The following is a 15,745-nucleotide window of genomic DNA, read 5'->3' on the forward strand; positions in this document are numbered from 1 at the left end:
TGATAAGAAGTTTCTGTTTATATACCGTATCTATAATTAGGACTTCAGCCAGTCCTCCCCTTCTTGTTTAAATAGATTGTCCAGAACTTTCAGGAGTTCTTCCTTTCGGTTCATCCTTTCTCTGTTGTTCTCATATCCTTTTTGAGAAATGTTCATACACAGGCAAATAAAAGATCTCTATCCCCCTGTAGCCACCCAATAAATTATATTGATATAATTTGATATAATTTGGCGAATTTCAAATCACAGTTTAGCTTGTCTCTCTAGCATACGTTTTTAACATTGCAGTGTGATCTTTCTGCGGGCCATGGAGAAAATTGATGATGTTTGATGTTGTGTTTATTTGTAATAAGGAGCAGTGGAATCTGACAGCTACCAGCCTGCTCCAGTGATAAGAGTTGCAGCCCCTTCTCAGATCAGCATGATGGAAGAATTCCTCTGGAAGCATGAGCTGTCTGTTCTGATTAAAGCAGTGTCATGTCAGTTACTGACATGTTTTATTTGCCATCTCCATGACAACAGTACATGGGTGCTCTGTCGGGCGTCGCAGTGGCGTAGTGGTTAGCACGACGCTGTTACAGCTTGAGGTGTAAGCTTAGTTTGGAGTTCAGTCCTGGTGTCCTCTGTAAGGAGTCTCTGTAGTCCAACCCAGGGAGTGCGTAGGTTTTCTCCAGGTGCTCTAGTTTCCTCCCACAGTCCAAAGACATACCAGGAAGGTCCACTGGTTGTTGTATATTGTCCCATGATTAGGTTAGGGTTAAATCGGGATTGTCGGGGCTTGTTGGGGCAGCTTGGCTCCAAGGATCAGAAGGGCCTGTTCCACATCACATTTCCAAATAAAATACATAATCGGCAAAAACACCTGTTAGACATCCACGTTAGCAAGTAAGGCTAGGCCAATTCAACTTCAAGTCCATTCTGAAGTATTAATGTTGTACAGTTTACCCCTATATTATATTCACACCTTTGCCTTCATCCTCCATTTAAAGTTCATTGGAGTTGCTGGCTCCAGGATCCTTTCCAAGATGGTGAACTGCCTGATGAATGTGAAGGTTCCGTAGGTCTTGCCTTCAGTTGATGTCCATGCACTTGCATTGCACACAAATATCAGGAGAAAGGAACATGAAGATATTAAGCATGTTCCCTGTCAATGTAAGTGGGATCACATAACTCAGCACATATTATATTTGGCCCTTAGTGAACTTAAACAGTTGGGCGCAGCATCATCTGTGCATTTTTCAGCTGAGCCTCACAGTAGGAGGGATGTTTTCAGGGCTGGCGTATCGACATAAAAGCTTCTCTCTCTAAATATCTGGACTACTTCTGATGCCTGGGGTAGCATGCTCATAGAGAAACCATCTTCCAAATGGCAAAAATAATCCCTCCTATTTCCAGACCACCTGCAGTGGTCTGTGAGACCCCTGATCTTCCGAGTGTCTGACCCTGTGTTGTTGTAAGGAGAAATAAAGCACGTTGGAAGAGAAGTTTTGCTGCATCCATTTTTGTTGGAAACCCACATAAAAGTTGAATGGTCTCCAGAATTTTGGAAAAAATTGCATGTTCTACATTTTTGTCTGGGAAAATATACAGCCTTGTCCTTTTCCTCAAGCTGGGCAGAGGCCTTGGGAACCTGGAAATACAAGCATTATGAAATCAAATTACTTAGCAATTATCTATTGAGGTAAATAAATGACCAGTGACACTTGCCACCACATTTCAGTTGTATTCTGATGTGCTTCAAGATAATACAGTGGGTTCCATTCAATCAGGGCAGTCACTTTTTGGGACAACTGTTAAAGAGCAACAACTAATTAAGAAAATAGCCTGGATTCCCTTTGTTTATTTTAGACACTATGTTGCTTAATTGGGACAGGAGACTGTTGCCGAACATTCTACTTAGCGCCAGTTGTTTCCACTTGTGTGGCCGTTAGGCACTACGCCGTGCTTAGAACAGTTTTTAAATAGCATTAGTTTCCTGTGTTTGTGTTCAAAAAGCAGTGATTTCTGTCACTGATAGTTGAGGAGAACTAAGCAGTAAGACAACTCAGAACTGTTTTTGCTTACTGCCATTTCAAGCATTCAGGCTTGGAGATGCCAAGAACAGCCAGGAGTGAAAATGAATTGATTTCACTATTTCAGCAAGTTAGGAACTACAAAAAATTTAAAAGCATCGACAATCATCTTGAATGTTGCTATGAAAATGAAGATTTGGAGAATGCAGCCGTCAAAAGCATTGTACGAAGGTTGTCCATTATCTGCAATAGGTGGCTGCGCTAATTTTGTTCAATTTCAGTCAATCAAAAGGACGTGGCAGTGTACACTGATGAATTCCTCCATCGATAACTATTAGGAACTAATACAGTTTTATGGCACTGTAATGTTCTCATTGGTTCTATATTCAATTTAAATACATACGTTGTCACGCAGTTAAATGGTAGTTTCTTTTTCTACCTTTTTAATGATGTGTCCCAATTAACCGGAATCCACTGCATATACTGAATTTTACAATAGTCAGTAGTTAAAATCAAGCCACTTGCTCAGTATGGAACCTGCTTTATCTTCTCTCTTACTAAAGTCAAATTAAATGGTCACATCCTATGAGGCATAGATAAGGTAGAAAGAAAGAATGAAAGAAGATTTGCTTTATTTGTCACGTGTACATTGAAACACACAGTGAAATGCATCAGTTGAAATATATGAGCCAATAGAGCATGCACAAACTTAGTAACCCAAACCCACACAGTGTTTGGAATTTGGGAGGAAACAGACGCAGTCACAGGAAGAACATACAAACTCCTTTCAGACAGACACAGTCACGGGAAGTACGTAGAAACTCCTTTCAGACAGACGCAGTCACAGCAAGGACGTAGAAACTCCTTTCAGACAGACACATTCACGGGAAGGACGTACAAGCTCCTTTCAGACAGACACAGTCACGGGAAGGACATACAAACTCCTTTCAGACAGACACAGTCACGGGAAGTACGTAGAAACTCCTTTCAGACAGACGCAGTCACAGCAAGGACGTAGAAACTCCTTTCAGACAGACGCAGTCACAGGAAGGACGTAGAAACTCCTTTCAGACAGACACATTCACAGGAAGGACGTAGAAACTCCTTTCAAACAGACGCAGTCACGGGAAGGACGTAGAAACTCCTTTCAGACAGACGCAGTCACGGGAAGGACGTACAAACTCCGTTAAGACAGACAGAGTCACGGGAAGGATGTACAAACTCCTTTCAGAGAGACGCAGTCACGGGAAGGACGTACAAACTCCTTTAAGACAGACACAGTCACGGGAAGGACGTACAAACTCCTTTCAGAGAGACGCAGTCACGGGAAGGACGTAGAAACTCCTTTAAGACAGACACAGTCACGGGAAGGACGAAGAAATTCCTTTCAGACAGACACAATCATGGGAAGGAAGTACAAACTCCTTTCAGACAGACGCAGTCACGGGAAGGACATAGAAACTCCATTAAGACAGACAGAGTCACGGGAAGGACGAAGAAATTCCTTTCAGACATTGGCTGGAACCGATCCCTCATCACTGCCGCTGTAATGGCATTACACTAACTGCCACTCTACTCCGATCCATGGTAGATGGTCAGCATAGGATAGAAATGTCAAATACTGGAGGGCATAGTTCTGAGGCGAGAGGAGGGAAAGTCTAAAGAAGATTTGTGGGACAAGTTTCTTTTTACACAGGAAGTGTTTGATGCTTCAATTTTGTTTTATTTATTTGGAGATACAGGATGGAGCAGCCCCGCCCAGCTACCTACGGATTTAACCTAATCACAGGGCAGTTGACAATGAGCAATTCACTTACTGATCGGTACATCTTTGGACTGGGCGAGGAAACCCACATGGTCGTGGGGAGAATATACAAACTCGAAAAGGTGGTGCCACAATTGAACTGTGAACTCCAATAGTGTCCCTTGAACCACTACACTACTGGCCACCCTCTTTAATGGGCTGCTGGGAAAGGTGGTGGAAGCAGATACAAAAGAAACATTTTGACAGGTGCATGAAATTATAGGAGATGGAGGGATATTGACCGTGCAGGCAGATTGGCTTCTTGGTTGGTGCTGATATCATGCACCAAAGGGCCTATTCCTGTTCTGGACTGTTGCGTTGCACACAGATGTGAAATCTTCATCGACAGAGAATCTAAATAGACCATGTCCACTATCCACTTACCATAAACCACGAAAGTGCTGCAGTACGTAGACAATGTCTGTGTTTGTGCACATGCGGAGAATGAGCTCTGAGCCACGGCCGATACATTCACTGAAAATTACAAGAGGATGGGCTTTCCACTCAGCATGTGCAAGAAACGGTCGGCGATCGTCCTCTCTCCACGCCACGACACTGTCCTCTAGCAATAATGGCTCTCAGTGGGTGCAAGGTTAAGTGGATCACTTGTGATATCTCGGGAGGTATATCTCAAAGAAGGTGACTGTCAGTGGTGAGTCCACTATGATGTTCAATGGACCAGCACAGCTTTTGATTGATTAAGGAAATGGATTTCTGAAGAAATAGCACAAAATTTGTGGTCTTTTTGGCAGCAGTGATCCCTATCCTCATATTTGCTTCTGAGTCTCAGACTAGCTACAGAAGGCACTTCTAAGGACTGGAAAAGTGCCACAATAGGGTCATAGAGCACTACAGCACAGAAACAGAAACAGGCCTTTCGGCCCATCTAGTCCATTCTGAGCTCTTATTACACCTAGTCCTATTGACCCGCAGCTGGACCACAGCACATCATACACCTCCCATCCATGTACTTATCCAAACTTCTCTTTATCACTGGTGCCTACATCAGGAATCTGAACTCACTGACAGGATAACTGAACTAATGTCACTTTCCTCTCCCAGACAAAAATCCCTAGTACTAAGGGCCTGGTAACAATCAGATAGGCAGGCCAACTAATTACAGGCCCAAGGCAGGTTCCTGAAATTGACACTTCACCCTCTATTCTGTCGCAGGATAAAGAGGCTCATGGAGGAACAGAGTTAATGATATGTTCAAGGCTTCTTTGAAGAAATGTAACACTCTATTGAATCCTTGGAATCTCTAGCCCATGAATGCTTACAAGTAAAAAAAGGAAGCATTTTAGGACCCAGACAGGGCATCCGGCCCACAGTAACGTGCCATATTGATGACAATTTCTCCTCTTCCTGCCTCTCATTAATACCTTTAATTCCCTTTACATTCATGTGTCTAAAATCTCTCAAACTGCACCAAATTGCCTGGTTCCACTACTCCTCCTGGTAACCTATTCCAGCAACCTATTACTTGCTCCTCATGTTGCCTTTAAACTCCACCCCCACCCCCGAACCTTAAAAGCACAACCTCTGGTATTTGACATTAGTCTCTGAGGATGGTGCTTTCACTGTCTACCCTATACAGTACTGTGCAAAGGTCTAAGGCACAGATATGTCGCTAGAGTGCCTGAGATTTTTGCACAGTGCTGTAGTAATTTTATGTATGGCACTGTACTGCTGCTGGAACAAAAATACCTCATTTCATGACATATGTGAGTGATGATAAACCTGATTCTGCTAAGGGCCTGAGAGTGGGAAGGGGGCAGAGAGAGGGGAATCATGGTTGGAAAAAGGGATATGGAGAAGAGAGGGAGCGGGAAGCACCAGACAGACATTTTGTAATGATCAATAAACCAATTGGTGGAATCAGATGATCTTGCCTGGTGTGTTGGCACTTGTGCCACCCCCCGCCCCTGGCACTCCTTCTCTACCACCAGTACCACACCCCTCCCACGGGGCTCCACCATCACCATTCTGAACATCCTTTGCTCCCGCCAGATTTGCAAACTTGTTCTCCACGTCACATTGACAAATGCCGTACTATGCAAAAGTCTTAGGCACACGAGGTACGTAAATAGTATATATCTAAGACTTTTGCACAGTGCTGATGTCCTTCATAATTAAAAAAAACCTCTGTCAGGTTTCCCCTCAGCCTCCAATGCTCTGAGCAGAATAATTCAAGTTTCTCCAACCTTTTGTTATGTAATCTGGGCAGCATCCCTATACGTATTCTGCATCATCTCCTCAGTCTCTACACCCTTCCTGTAATGGGATGGCCAGAAATGCACACAATACTTCAAGTGTAGTCTGACTGAAGCTTTATACAGCAGCAGCACGACTTCCGTGCTCTCACCCTGAACAGCCCTACCAACGAGGGCAAGTGTTCCATATGCCTTCTCCACCACCTTATCCACTTTCAGTGAACTATGGACTTGGACTCCAGGATCCCTCTGTACCTCAGTGCTATAGGGTCTGCTATTGTTTCATTTGACCTCCCAAAGTGCAATGCCTTACTCTTGTCTGCATTAAACTCCAGCTGCTACTTCTCTGCCCAGATTTAGAGCTGATCTATACCCTGCTGTATCTGTTGTTTTTATATTTAGAGCTGATCTATACCCCACTGTATCTGTTGTTTTTATATTTTGAGATACAATGTTGTCCCGGCCTTTTGGCCTAACGAGCCGTGCTATTCAGCAGCCCACCTATTTAACCCTTGCCTAATCACAGGGTAACTGTGGCACTTACAGTACATCCACTTTGATAAAGTGGTTGCTGATGAAACATATCAATTCCTGCCTGAAAAGCAACATGAACCCACTTCAACTTGCCTGCCGGTCCAACGGGTCCACAGCAGATGCCATCTCATTGGTCCTTCACTCAACCCTGGAACGTCTGGACAGCAAAGGAGCATACATTAGGATTTATCATCTACAGTTTAGTATTCAATGCCATCATCACCTCAAAACTAATCAGTAAGCTCTAAGACCTTGGCCTCAGTAGCTCCTCATGCAATTGTATCCTCAATTTCCTCTCTTGCCAGTGACTTTGGATTGGCACCAACATCTCCTACGCAATCTCCATCGGCACTGGTGCACCTCAAGGCTGTCTGCTTCATCCTCTGCTCTACTCTCTTTACACGCACGACTGTGAGTGTAAGCACAACTCCAATGCCATATTCATGTTTGCTGATGACACCATTGTCGTTGCTGAATCAAAGGTGGCGACAAATCAGCATATAGGAGGGAGACTGAAAATCTGGCTGAGTGATGCCTCTCACTCAATGTCAGCAAAACCAAGGAGCTGATTATTGACTTCAGGAGGAGGAAACCAGAGGTCCATGAGCCAGTCCCCATTGAGGGATCAGAGGTGGAGAGGGTCAGCAACTTTAAATTCCTCGATGTTATTATTTTGGAGGACCTGTCCTCGACTCAGTATGTAAGCGTAATTACGGTGAAAGCACAGCAGTGCCTCTACTTTCTTAGGAGCTTGCAAAGATTTGGCATGACATCTAAATCTTTGGAAGACATCTATACAGTGGCATGCAAAAGTTTGGGCACCCCGGTCAAAATTTCTGTTACTGTGAATAGTTAAGTGAGTAGAAGATGGACTGATCTCCAAAAGTCATAAAATTAAAGATGAAACATTCTTTTCAACATTTTAAGCAAGATTAGTGTATTATTTTTGTTTTGTACAATTTTAGAGTGAAAAAAGGAAAAGAGCATGCATGCCAAGAGATTTGAGCTGTCAGATAACTTTTACCAAGGTCTCAGACCTTAATTAGCTTGTTAGGGCTATGGCTTGTTCACAGTCATCGTTAGGAAAGGCCAGGTGATGCAAGTTTCAAAGCTTTATAAATACCCTGACTCCTCAAACCTTGTCCCAACAATCAGCAGCCATGGGCTCCTCTGAGCAGCTGCCTAGCACCCTGAAAATTAAAATAAATAATGCCCACAAAGCAGGAGAAGGCTATAACACAGATGCAACACAGAGCATCATAGGAATTCATTCCTGCCTGTGGCCATCAAACTTTACAACTCCTCCCTTGGTGGGTCAGACACCCTGAGCCAATAGGCTGGTCCTGGACTTATTTCCTGGTATAATTTACATATTACTATTTAACTATTTATAATTTTATTACAATTTATTATTTATGGTGCAACTGTAATGAAAACCAATTTCCCCCGGGATCAATAAAGTATGACTATGACTAAGAAGATAGCAAAGCATTTTCAGGTAGCCGTTTCCTCAGTTCGTAATGTAATTAAGAAATGGCAGTTAACAGGAACGGTGGAGGTCAAGTTGAGGTCTGGAAGACCAAGAAAACTTTTCGAGAGAACTGCTCATAGGATTGCTAGAAAGACAAATCAAAACCCCCATTTGACTGCAAAAGACCTTAAGGAAGATTTAGCAGATTGGAGTGGTGGTGCACTGTTGTACTGTGCAGCGACACCTGCACAAATATGACCTTCATGGAAGAGTCATCAGAAGAAAACCTTTCCTGCGTTCTCACCACAAAATTCAGCATCAGAAGGTTGCAAAGGAACGTCTAAATAAGCCTGATGCATTTTGGAAACAAGTCCTGTGGACAGATGAAGTTAAAATAGAACCTTTTGGCCACAATGAGCAAAGGTATGTTTGGAGTAAAAAGGGTGCAGAACTTCATGAAAAGAACACCTCTCCAACTGTTAAGCATGGGGGTGGATCGATCATGCTTTGGGCTTGTGTTGCAGCCAGTGGCACAGGGAACATTTCACTGGTAGAGGGAAGAATGAATTCAATTAAATACCAGCAAATTCTGGAAGTAAACATCACACTGTCTGTAAAAAAGCTGAAGATGAAAGGAAGATGGCTTCTACAACAGGATAATGATCCTAAACACACCTCAAAATCCACAATCGACTACCTCAAGAGGTGCAAGCTGAAGGTTTTGCCGTGCCCCTCACAGTCCCCGACCTAAACATCATTGAGAATCTGTGGATAGACCTCAAAAGAGCAGTGCATGCAAGACGGCCCAAGTATCTCAAAGAACTAGAAGCCTTTTGCAAGGAAGAATGGGCAAAAATCCCCCGAACAAGAACTGAAAGACTCTTAGCTGGCTACAGAAAGCATTTACAAGCTGTGATACTTGCCAAAGGGGGTGTTACTAAGTACTGACCATGCAGGGTGCACAAACTTTTGCTTCGGGCCCTTTTCCTTTTTTGTTATTTTGAAACTGTAAAAGATGGAAATAAAAAAAGTAATCTTGTTTAAAGTATTAAAGAAATGTGTCATCTTTAACTTTATGCCTTTTGGAAATCAGTTCATCTTTTACTCGCATAGCTCTTCACAGTAACAGAAATTTTGACCAGGGGTGCCCAAACTTTTGCATGCCACTGTAAATGTGTAGTGGAGAGTATATTGACAGGCTTCATCACTGTTATTGAACCATCTATAATCATATGCAGCAACTTGCTTGACCTGATTGTCAAGCCATTGGCCACCTTTAGATTTTTTTTTCATTTTCTGTTGATAAAACTGGAAAAAGTGAAATTACATCATTAGAAAGAGGAGATATGGGGTCAGAAGGTGTTGAATCATTGTGGGAAAAGCTAAAGAACTGCAAAGCTAGAAAGACCCTGATAGGAGTTACATACAGACCCTCAAACAGTAGTAAGGATGTGGTCTACAAATTAGAATGGGAGATAGAAAATGCATGAGAAAAGGGCAATGTTACAATAGTCATGGAGCATTTCAATCTGCAGGTAGATTTAGAAAATCAGTTGAAGCTGGATCCCGGGGGTGGGGTGGATTTCTAGATTGCCTTTGAGATGGCATTTCAGAGCGGCTCATGGATGAGTCTACTTGAGCTCTTCTGGATCGGGTGTTGTGCAATGAACTGAAATTGATTAGTGAGTTTAAGGTAAAAGAACCCTTAAGGGCAAGTGATCACAATATGATCAAATTTTGAGAAATTTAAGAAGGAGAAGCTAGTCTAATATATCAGTATCAGAGTGGAGCTAAGGGAATTACAGAGGCAATTACAGATGCATGAGAGAGGAGCTGGCCCAAACTGGAGTTGGAAAAGACACTGGCAGGAATGGTGTCAGAGCACCAATGCTGGAATTTCTGGAAGCAAGTCAGAAAGCACAGGATTAGGTGGAAGAAATATTCTAAAGGCAAGATGAAACAACTGTGGCTAACAAGAGAAGTCAAAGCCAATATAAAAATCAAAATGAGGGCATATAGTAGAGCAAAAATTAGAGGATTGGGAAGCTTTTACAACCAATAGAAGGCAACTAAAAAAGTCATTAAGAAGGAAAAGGTGGAATATGAAAGTAAGCTAGCCAGTAATATTAAAGAGGATACTAAAAGTTTCTTCAGACGCATAAGGTGTAAAAGAGAGGTGAGAGTGAATATCGGACCGCTGTAAATGATGCTCGAGAGGTCGTAATAGAGTGGGTGGGGGTGAAGGAAATGGCCGACATATTGAATAAGTACTTTGCATCAGTCTTCACTGTGGAAAACACTAGCAGAATGGTGGAAATTCCAGGTGTCAGGGATCACGAAGTGTGGGAAGTTACCATACCTAGGGAGAAGATTCTTGGGAAACTGAAAGGTCTGAACGTAGATAAGTCACCTGCACAAGATGGTGTACACCCCATGTTTCTGAAGGAGGTGGTTGAAGAGATTGTGGAGGCACTTGTAATGATCTTTCAGAATCACTATATACTGGAATGGTTCTGGAAGACTGGAAAATTGCAAATGTCACCCCATTCTTATAGAAGGGAGAGAGGCAGAAGAAAGGAAATTACAGGCATATAGTCTGACCTCAGTGGTTGGGAGGATATCGCAGTTGATTGCTAAGGATGTGATTTCGGGGTACTTGGAGGTAGATGATAAAATAGGCTGTAGTCAGCATAGTTTCCTCAAGGGAAAATCTTACCTGACAAATCTGTTGGAATTCTTTGAAGAAATAATAAGCAGGATTGAAAAAGGAGAATCGGTCGATGTTGTGCACTTGGATTTTCAGAAGGCCTTTGACAAGGTGCCACACTTGAGGCTGCCTAACAAGTTAAGAGTCATGGTATTACAGGAAATTTACTAGCATCGATGCAGCATTGGCTGACTGGCAGGAGACAAAGAGTGGGAATAAAGGGAGCCTTTTCTAGCTGGCTGCCAGAGACTAGTGGTGTTCCACAGGCATCTGCGTTGGGACCGATTCTTCTTACATTATATGTCAATGATTTGGATGATGGAATTGATGGCTTTGTTGCAAAGTTTGCGGATAATATGAACAAAGGTGGAGGGGCTGGTTGTTTTGAGAAAGTAAAGAGGCTACAGAAGGACAGACAGATTTTAAGATTTGGATGGAATTCAGAGTCAGGGAATGTATGGTTATGCACTTTGGTAGAAGAAATGAAAGGGTTGACTATTTTCTAAATGGACAGAAAATGGAAAAATCTGAGGTAAAAAGTGACTTGGGAGTCCTTGTGCAGGATTCCCTAAAGGTTAATTTGGAGTTTGAACCAGTGATGGTGAGGGCATATGTGATGTTGATGTTCATTTCGAGAGAACTAGCATATAAAAGCAAGGATGTAATATTGAGGCTTTATATAGCACTGGTGAGGCCTCACTTGGAGTATTGTGAGCAGTGTGGGCCCCTTTTCTTTGAAACGGTGTTCTGACATTTGAGAGGGTTCAAAGGAGGTTCACAAAAATCAATCCAGGATTAAACAGCTTGTCATATGAAGAGCATTTAATGGCTCTGGGCCTGTATTCACTAGAATTTGTAAAAATGAGGGGTGAACTCATCGAATGCTGAAAGCCCTTGATAGAGTAAACGTGGAGAGGATGTTTCCTCTGTTTGGAGAGTCTAAGACCAGAGGACAAATCCGCAGAATAGAGGGCTATCCTTTTAGAATGGAGATAAGGAGGAATTTCATTAGCTAGGGACTGATGAATCTGTGGAATTCTTTGCCACAAGCAGCTGAAGAGGCCAAGTCATTATGTATATTTAAGGCAGAGGTTGATAGATTCTTGATTGGTCAGGGCATAAAGGAATACAGGGAAAAGGCACGAGATTTTGCTGAAAGCGCAAATGGATCAGGCATGATGAAATGGTGGAACAGACTCGATGGGCCAAGTGGCTTAATTCTGCTCCTATATCTTATGGTCTTGTCTTATATTGGGCTTCTAGCTGTAACAAGAAGTTGACCTGAATCTCGTAGCCTAGAAACAGCCAGAGGAGATTGAATAGTAATGGGAACAGGTGCAGTGATATTTTAGCCTTGGACTTTTATATGGTCTTTGTTAACTTGTAACATCAATGGGGGTCTCTTTAATACGCTCAGCTTAAATAACTGCATAAATACAATAATGTCATGTTTCCAACAACAACCAATTTCACGACACATGCCAGTGATACTAAACCTGATTCTGGTTCGAGATCTATGTTTCTGCAGAGTTTGAGATCTTGTCTCTTTGGCCTATTTAATAATAGTGCTAATGACTGTATCAGAATCATTTATGGCACAGAAGGAGGTTAATTCAGCAATAATGAAATTGGAAAATGCCAGAAATGCTCACCAGGTCAGGCCACATCTATGGGAAGAAAAATCGAACTAATGTTTGATCTTGAAGATCCTTCATCAGAACTGGGAAGGAGACAAAAAAATGTTATGATGCAAGAAGGTGAGGTGGGTGAGAGATGACTGACAGGGTTAAACTGGTGGGCAGTTAGAGAATGAGAATATAGACAAAGGAATATGGAAATTGCAAAATACAGAGCAGGAATTCATGCCTGGCAGGTTAAGCAGGTCCTGCACTCCCAGAGGAAATGAAAGCAGAACTGAGCCAAAACCACAATTTATTCCTGTCAATCAGGATATCTCCTTTCACCCTCCATGCTCCAGTATTCCTCTCCTGGAATATTGAATATTGAATTGAATTAAGGTGCAGGTGTGGTTGTGACTCTCAGGAAGCTTTGCAGCTTTCTGTAAGTTGTGTGATTATTCAAGTTCAGTATGAAGTCCTCCTAAGGGGCTAAGGTGGGACTTCGGGTGGCTATGGAGGCTGATCCTGGAGCCACGTATTCCCGTGCAGTGTAGGCATCCAGACCCCTCAATCCGGCCCACTTCACCATTTGCTGATCAGCAGGGAATTAATCCAGTATGTCAGGGTGGATTTTTTTAAAAGGAGAACATCTGTGCCAACTATGCAGTCCTTGACAGATTGGGATCATGGTCTAGTGACATGGAATGCAAAACATCTGGAACCCTTCACTGCTGTAGCATTCCTCACCTTCACTGCTGTTGTGATGTGTTATCATCGCTGCCAACTCCACCGTTGAGGTCTTGGTTGGATTGCTCTTAATCTGGAGCCTCCTCTTTAACCTTCCCACGATTGGTGGCCCCATCAGGAGCTCAGCTTCAGATGGCTAAGCTGTAGACGGTACTGTTCTCGGGGGCTCAGGAACTCACAGGTCTCTCCAGGTGATGATCCTTTGAGAAATTTTCTGCATGAAACAGTTGCAGACCGCACTGTTGCACTGCTTAATGCTTCTGCGTGGTGATGATACCATCTCACTCCATGACTTAGTACAGGCTGAGCCCTCCTCTGCTTTGCCTGAATAATAACTAGGAGCTGAGCACTGAGCTGTAAGTTTCTGTTTGAGTCATCATCTGTACTAGTGTATTTTTAAAATTTTAACCCTTTGTACCCGCTGCACTTCAGTCAATGCCACAGTTCTGCTCAGTTATGCAACCTGCCAGCTGTGGCTTTTTGCAGAGTCACATGTATATTTTTATCACTTTAGACAAAACCTGCAGAGCTTTATGATGGTTTCTGGTGTTGGGGGAGCGAGGATGGTGGAAATGTTAATGCCATCCCATTGCCACTCTGACCTGTCTGTTCTCAAACCCTTTCACAGCTCCTAAAGAACTCATGCTAAACTTCAGCTCGATATGGAACAGACTTGAGTTCAACAGTTTCAAGTAATGATTTCAAGTAAAGCTATTTACGGCATCATTAGCCCTTATCTGTGGCATCTTTAGTTGTCCAACCACATTGTCCTGATAAAGGGTCTCAGCCTGAAGCATCAACTTCATAGATGCTGTCTGACGTACTGAGTTCCTCCAGCATTTTGTGTGTGTTGTCCAACTATATTCCCTTAATGTCTATATTCATTTAATTCCTCCTGCTTTCTGCCTCTGTTACAGACCTGCCCTTCGGTTCTATCCTTCCCTTTCTCTGCACCATTAAACTTACATTTTCATTTTTTCCCTCCATTCTGATGAGAGGTCATGACCCGTTAACTGGGTTTCTCTCTCCACAGATGCTTCCTGATCTTCCAAGCACTGTCACCATCTTCTGCTTTATTTCTACTTTTTCAGTGTCCACAGGAAGCAGTATGAGTGAATTGATTAGATCAGTGTCAATATCAGCAGAATAAGGAGGCTGCCATAAACTTTACGTTGAAACTGCAGCTCACAGATAACATACCCTACAGAGAACTTAGAGGTGTTTTTTTTAATAAAGGGATCTACCCTCACTCACATTTATGGAGGCGGATTGCTAGGAACAGGCAGCATGTTTTGGGGAGAGCTTGAGGGCGGTGAGTGCAACTTGACACATTATGCACAATTGTAAACTGCTTGCATCATGGCACACGCAAGCTTTCTTTAAATAACCCAGCACAATTTTGAGCCTTATCCAATTGAGCAGAAGTTGGAAATTACAGAAGGCTCTTCAGTCTGTGGAGCCTGTCAACTGGTGAATGAATTTTTTTCATCTTCTTACATTTTCTTGTGTTGGGCTACTTGAGTTACTGGCACTCTCAGAGCAATTTAATCAATCCCATTCTCCCTCTTACTTCCCAGCAATCTATTGCCTTTCATGCACCCAGATTCCTTAAGGTTGTTGCAGCCAGGGTTGGAAGTGGGGATAAGCCCCACTACCTGTTAAATGCTCCAAATGGCATGCACCTCAAATAGCCTCTGACAGCCAAGTCCACTTTTCATGTGTGGCTTAACCACCAGGCCTGGCGGAACCACTTCTAATGACAGGAGAAGAGGCAAAGGTGGTTTACCAATACCTTAAAACCAGATGTTTTAGGCAGATGGGCTCAACAGCCTTGGTTGACAGCTCATCTAGGAGAAGGAAAACTCTCAAATGTCCACTGCCTTGTGGTTAAACCTACTCATGGGGAAGGCTTCGGGAACATAGCCTGAGGGAAAATTGGAGCTGGAGTCCCCGAAGCAGTCCTACATGGAGTTCGACGCTGACTGACAACTCTTGGAATGGTGCTGGTGCCAAACTGTATCAGTTTCTGTTGTTTCATTGGATTCATCAGCTGCATGGAGAGGGGAAACCTGCTGCATGGGCAACAGCTTGCTCTCCATATCGTACTGCCCTGGCTTGTGTATGACAGATAGGACGCAATGTCCATGGCTGACCTTGACCAACTGAGGGCCTTATGTACCCATCTACCCATCAAGTGCCCCAAGACCCCCAATTTTTCTACTACCCATCATCGAGAGGTCACTTTGAGCAGCCAGCCCACCAAGATATCTTCAGGATGTAGCGATTGCTGGGAGTGCTGTGGAGTTTCCAGAGACAGGCCATGGTTGTCATGGAGACAGTACCCAAGATCAGGGTAAGCCTGGGTTGTTGGAGCTGTAAGGCAGCAGTGGTAACTTGCTGTATTATTCTGTCCTCTCTGCTCTGCCACCATGATACCTCCACAGTGCCATAAGTCTGCCTGTGGTCCCCATTTCTTGATTGTCATTGGTCAATAAAAAACTGTCATTGTCACAGAATGTGGTGAACGTGTAGAATCCCACAGAGGCTTATTGAAGCTGAATCATGGTGGGTGTCAGGATGGCATAACCTTTTTTAAAGATCAGATAATTGAGGGCATTTGGGAACCAGCACAGATGAA

At 43.2% G+C, this 15,745-nt stretch overlaps 1 protein-coding gene and 1 long non-coding RNA gene across 2 annotated transcripts in view; one reads left to right on the forward strand and one right to left on the reverse strand.

Moving 5' to 3' along the window:
- The window catches only part of LOC140211249 (calcium/calmodulin-dependent protein kinase type 1-like), a 274,936-nt gene that overhangs the window by 181,238 nt on the left and 77,953 nt on the right, over positions 1–15,745 (forward strand). The gene's annotated exons all lie outside the window — the stretch shown is intronic.
- LOC140210893 (uncharacterized) lies at positions 1,166–12,408 on the reverse strand. The gene is made up of 3 exons (XR_011889324.1): positions 12,394–12,408; positions 6,657–6,720; positions 1,166–1,630 (listed from the first exon to the last, which is right to left on the reverse strand). It is a non-coding gene; the product is annotated as an uncharacterized lncRNA (long non-coding RNA).

This window comes from Mobula birostris, chromosome 16 (assembly GCF_030028105.1).
Source record: "Mobula birostris isolate sMobBir1 chromosome 16, sMobBir1.hap1, whole genome shotgun sequence".
NCBI lineage: Eukaryota > Metazoa > Chordata > Chondrichthyes > Myliobatiformes > Myliobatidae > Mobula > Mobula birostris.